Source organism: Saccostrea cucullata, unplaced genomic scaffold (genome assembly GCF_032062105.1).
Source record: "Saccostrea cucullata isolate Sc308-1 unplaced genomic scaffold, CSIRO_AGI_Scuc_v1 ctg1435, whole genome shotgun sequence".
Lineage (NCBI taxonomy): Eukaryota > Metazoa > Mollusca > Bivalvia > Ostreida > Ostreidae > Saccostrea > Saccostrea cuccullata.
This window is the reverse complement of record NW_026919480.1, coordinates 110,466-116,861: the sequence shown is the minus strand read 5'-3', so window position 1 is coordinate 116,861 and position 6,396 is coordinate 110,466.

Here is a 6,396-nt window from a genome sequence, read left to right as displayed (position 1 = left end):
CTGCTAATTCTCCGTTCAAACAAACGAATGGCAGAGATCTTTAAGTAACCCCCATTGGATGCATAAAGACGTTCAAGGAACCTAAAGGACATGGTAGTAAGAACCAGATTGGACAACCCATTACCTAACGGGGGCTTTAAAACTTGCTATGACAGAAAATGTCTTCTTTGTAAGCACAGCATTGACACAGACAGTTTTAACAGCCCCGTTACAGGCCGCAGCTACAAAATGCTAGAGAATTTGTCCTGTTACACTGACAACTGCATTTATCTCTTCAGTTGCCAAGTTTGCTCCAAATAGTATTTTGGTGAAACAGGAGATAACCGCAGGAGATTCAATTACCACCGTTCGACCATTAGGACCCAAAAACTCAAGGAAACCGTTGGGGAACATTTCAACCCTGAGGGTCACAAATTGGAGGACATGAGAGTCGTGGTGATTGACCATAACCCAAGATTGACAGACGCTCAGTTATTTAGAGAGTAGTTTTAACCTCTGTTAAAAATAATATCCAAATAACTGTATCTCACTTCTATTCTCAATGACCGTATAGTGTAGGACATCGCCGCGAGAATACCATCGCCATCGAAAGCAAGTTTTTTTGACTTGGCTTGATAGCCGAGCGGTCTAGCGCGCTGTTCCTGAACTGCTATGAGATAGATTCCGAAGGTTGAGAGTTCAACCCCGGGCTGGGGTGGAAGTGTGTATCCATATAAAAGTGAATTTCTTTGTGCTTTCTATATAAATATTTCTTCACTTAGTGCAGTTATGTTAGTTTAAGAGTTGTTGTAAAATGTGCTTTATAAATAATTTATTTCATTACAACGTGTATTGGTAACAATCCTCTGTTAAAAATAATGACCAAATTAATGTACAAAGTGTATATCACTTCTATTCTCAATGACCGTGTAGTGTAGGACAGCGCTGCGAGAATTCCATCGGCATCGGCATATATATAATATAAAGAAACCCACTTCCGCCCCAGCCCGGGGTTGAACTCTCGACCTACGGAATCTGTCTCCTGCAGTACAGGAACAGCGTGCTAGACCGTTCGGCTATCTAACCAGGTCAAGAAAACTTGATTCCGATGCCTATGTTATTCTTAAGGCGCTTTCCTACATTTCACGGACCGTTCACGGTAGCTCAGTCGGTAGAGCGCTCGTTCCGTGATCGGGAGGTAGTGAGTTCGTTTCTCGGCCGCCAGTGACCTAAGTCGATAAAAATGGGTAGCAACTGTTCCTTCGCCATGCGCTCGGCACTTTGAAGTGAAATTTGCGGGTCCTTCGGATGAAACCTTAAAACCGAGGCCCCGTGTCAGAGGCAGGCGGTGGCACGATAAAGATCCCTCACTGCTCAATGGCCCTGAGTGGCGAGTAAAGGTCAAAATTTGAAGCCCTTCACCGGCATACGGTGACGTCTCCATAAGAGTGAAAAATTCTCGAGAGGGACGTTAGACAATATACAATCAATCAATCAATCAATCCTACATAACACGGTCATTTTGTGAGAATAGAAATGAGATACAGATATTTGGATATTAGTTTTAACAGAGGATTGGTACAAATACAGGTTATAATGAAATTAAGTATTATTTATAAAGCACATTTTACAACCACTCTTAACCTTACATAATTGCCCTTAGTGAAAAAAATATTAATATAGAAAGCACAGAGAAATTCACTTTTATAAGAATACCCACTTTCGCCCCAGCCCGGGGTTGAACTCTCGACCTACGGAATCTGTCTCCTAGTAGTACAGGAACAGCGCGCTCTACCGATCGGCTATCTAGGCAAGTCAAAAAAAATGTTTTCGATGCCTATATAATTCTTGCAGCTCTACACATGTCGTACACTACACATGCAGTCATTGAGAGAAGAAGTGAGATACAGTTTTTTTGTATTTTAGATTTAGCAGAATATTGTTACCAATACACGTTGTAATAAAATTAATTTATATTTATAAAGCACTTTCTACAACAATTCTTAAACTAACATAACTGCCCTAAGTGAAGAAATTTTAATATTTATATATTAGTATCTCATTTCTATTCTCTTTACATTAGTTTCTCACTTCTATTCTCATTGGGTTCTATTCTCATAGGGTTATGACATGAAGTCGGGCACGTGATCAAATTCTATAACGCCGTTTTAGTAGATTTGATACGTACCGACTCCATGTCATAACCCGATGAAACTCTAAAAAAAAAATGATATTTTATTTCTTATATTTCTATTTTACGTTTTTATTCATATTACAAAAAAATAAAGGCATTATTCAGACTTTGCTTTTGAAATGCAACGTTAAGTGTCTATGACGTCATGATTGTGACGTCATAGTCAGAACTTTCCAAATTGCTCGTGCAGTTTACTTTCCATACACAATCTATATGTGACCAACTGCATGTCATTGAAAATTGTATTTCAATTTTACTAGCATTGTTACATAAGGTAAGACATCAGGAAATGTAAATATTTGGTGATAACGTCAACAACAATGCAATGACGTCACAATGCCAATAGAGGAAACTATTAGAGTCAAAGTGACATTATACATATATCACGTGGCTTCGAGGGTGAAATACCGGAATATTTGCCCCGAGGTGACAGGAGAGCCCTTGAGTGTTATGTCACCCGATGCCGAATGCAGAGGGTGACATAACACTCCAGGGCTTTCCTGTCACCGAGGGGCAAATATTATTGTAAAGTCGCCCTAGAAGCCATGTGGTATATGTTATATGACATTTTTAAAATAAAAAGAAAATGTAAAATCATTCAAAATCGTTGAAATTCACACAAATAATCCAAAAAATGCCTCCTTGACGTGAAGAATAACGCTCCGTTGTTTACATTTGTTTAGCAACCGACGTCATAACATCTCGAACCCGAGCTAAAATGCGTAACGTAAAAACACGTGAACGTGATCGAAAGGATGACATAACTGTTCCTGTCAGGGGTGACATAACTGTTTCCGGCGTGACATTACTGTTTCCGGTGTGACTCAGTATTTTTCAGGGTTTATAGCGAAACTTATTACAATTGTGATGTTATAAGAAAACTTATTCAAAAATGTTATATAACATTGTACATCATAGCGAAATAAATAATTAAGTCATGAGACAGTCTATATTAAACTATTTAAGGACGGTTTAAAAATCTTGATTAGATGTTAAAAACCTGATCATTTTGAAACCTATGATAGGATTCACATCTCCCTTGATAATTCCACAGGATCTAGATAGATGATGCCATTGAATAAAGGATGTTGGTGAGTTGCTATGGCTTTCATATCCTAAGCCCTTCTCTGCACATAGATTCTTCTACACGGCATTAAGGTAGGACGAGACGTTTTTCAAAATCTGTTTTGTATAGCCTCGAAATGTATGGAAAATATTCAAAATTTGAATTACATGTACATTTTGATTTCTAAACCGGTTTCTAAACGTCTTTAAAAAATCCAAACACTTAAACATTTGAAATTGGAAAATTATTTTCCCTCCCACAAGGATCATATAAGAAAAACTACCTCTGGTATTTTGCAGAAATGCCTCGTAAGTTACCTCAAATTTTTGTGAGTAAACATGTTTAAGTAGCAATACTATATGACAAAATCTTGGGAAATTTAATCTTTTATTAAGGAACGTCTCGTCTGTCCTTACACCTCTCTCCCCTTGAATCATACAGCCTACACTGGGCTGTATTTCCATAAAATTTGAATGATATTTCATTTACAACTATCTCATTCTGCGGTAGAAGTTGTTGTGTCTTCAGTATCAAGTCTTCAAAATTTTGAATAACATTATCTGGATCCTTATATTCAAGATCATTTGATCAAATCTGAAATGAGATCATATGTGCTTTCACTTGTCACTCCTCTAAGAATTTCATTGCCCCATAAATAGTTTTGTCTCTATGGGTTGTAGCTTTGGTGTTCCTGTATTTGTAGACACGTTTTGGTTTTAAGTCTCGCACAATTATACTTCCAAATATTCAAATATCATTTTCACGATATGCCATCTCAGGCGGTTGTGTCGGAGATACCTGGTTTTGTCTCTTTCGAACAGGGTGGTTGTAGCTAATCTGTTCATCACAAGAAACATTACGAACCTTAATTGTGTCTGCCTTATATTTTATTTCCCCAATAATTTTATTTTTCTGAAAAGTTTTCTGTGCTTTTAATTTTGCTGCTTCATCAAGCTTGTTTTCTTAATTGTTCACCTTTGGTCAAGTATTTGCATTGTCTGCTTATCTTGTTCAGTTGTAGTGTTGTGTTGTTTTAATAAATTTTTCTACCTTCAGCTCTCTTTCATTTGCTTGGTCCAATTTTTTCAAGGTTTTCTTTTCCAGTCTCTAAGCCATCTCTGTAAATGCATTTATTTTGCCCCCGTAAACGAAGTTTCGGGGGCATATAGTTTTTGTCGTGTCCATCTGTCTGTCTAGCTGTCTGTCTGTCTCTCTGTCTTTCTGTCTCTCTGTTTGTCTGTTTGTCCACAAAAACTTCAAACCTTGTCCATAACTTTTGATTTGGTAGAGCTGTGACTTTCATATTTCACTTGTGCATTCCTTGTGACAAGACCTTTCTTTGGGTACCACCAAATTTGACCTTTTGACCTTGACCTTGGAATTTAACCCACATTTACACAAAAAATTTAAAGTGTTACTTTGGCCATAACTTTTGAACAATAGATACCAGGACATGTATACTTCACATATATATTTCTTTTGGCAAGACCTTTTACCGGATTCCACCAACCTTGACCTTTTGACCTTGACTTTGGAGATTTACGTACTAATGAAAAAACTTTAACCTTGGCAATAACTTTTGAACGGTAAGGGCTAGAGCTTTCATACTTCACATATGTAATCCTTGTATAAAGACGCCTTCTTGGATACCAAGAGCTTTGATCTTTTGACCTTGACCTTGGGGTTTGGCCTTCTTTCAAAAAATAAAGCTTGACCATATTTTTCGAAGTGTAAGAGCGAGTGCTTTCATACTTAAAATATTTTATCCTTGTGACAAGACTTTTTATTAGATATTGAGAACCTTGACCTTTTGACCTTGACCCTAGAGTTTGACCAACTTTTAAAAAATCTTAACCTTGGCCATAACTTTTGAACGGTAAGGACTAGAGCTTCCATACTTCACATATCTATTCTTTGTAGCAAGAGCATTTATTGGATACCAATAACCTTGACCTTTTGACCTTAACCTTGGAGATTTCCGGACTAAAAAATCATTAACCTTGGCAATAACTTTTGAAGAGTAAGGGCAAGGGCTTCTCACTTTACATATGTTATTCTTGTGACAAGACCTTTCATTCAATACCAATAACCTTGACCTTCTGACCTTGATCTTGGAGTTTTACATACTATAATTTTTTTTAACCTTTGCCATATATTTTGAATGGTTAGGGCTAGCGCTTTCATACTTAAAACATGTGATCTTTTTGGAAATACCTTTTCATTGGATACCAATAGCCTTGACCTTATGACTTTTATCTGGAAGATTTATGTACATATGGAAAAACTTTAGCCTGGCCATAACTTTGGAACAGATGGTAATAGGGCTTTCATGTTTTACAATTGTATTTCCAGTTAGTAGACCCTACTTTGGGTACCAAAATATTAACTTTGCATCTAAGAAAAGTTTAATCTTCACTATGTTGCTACACGGGGGCATCAGTGTTTCACAAACACATCTTGTTTTTCATTGCAAATCCCCTGCTTGGAATTGTTACATGTAAGGTTGAAACAGAATGACTTTGTGTAACCCCCTCCCCCTTTGGTATTTGCGAATTTTTATACACCACCTTTGATATCTATGGACATAAAATTGATTGTATTTTCAATTGTTCAATTTTTCTTATTCTGTATTATATGTTTATATGCATGATATTATGTGTTTTTTCATGCAGTCATTTAAAATGTAAATAAATGGTATTTTTCAATTCACGTAACCTTATTTTTGTTTCTTCGTATCAAACTGAGTTAAATTATTGTCAGTGGGTTTACTTAAATGAAGTATTTTAAATGAATCTTAAATACAGTGAAACCTTGTAGACAAATTTTGTGTCGGAATAGAAAGGGTGTCTGACTACACACTGTAAAGAAACATTGAAAAAGTAAAATGGGAACGAAATTAAATGTCAGAATTCACAGTGTGTCGGATTACACAGGTGTCAGATTAGACAGTTGTCATTGTATGTTATTCAGACTGCAAATGTCTAGAGAAAAATGATACATCTTTGAAAAATCTACTTCCGTTCGTATGTTTTTTTTTTCCTGTCCTAAAAATAGGAAGTTCTCTGAGTAAGACCTAAAAAATGGTAAAAGATTCAGATACCAAACTACGATAAGTATTATATCTTGAGGAGTAGGCGAGACATAGGTTAAATGCCTC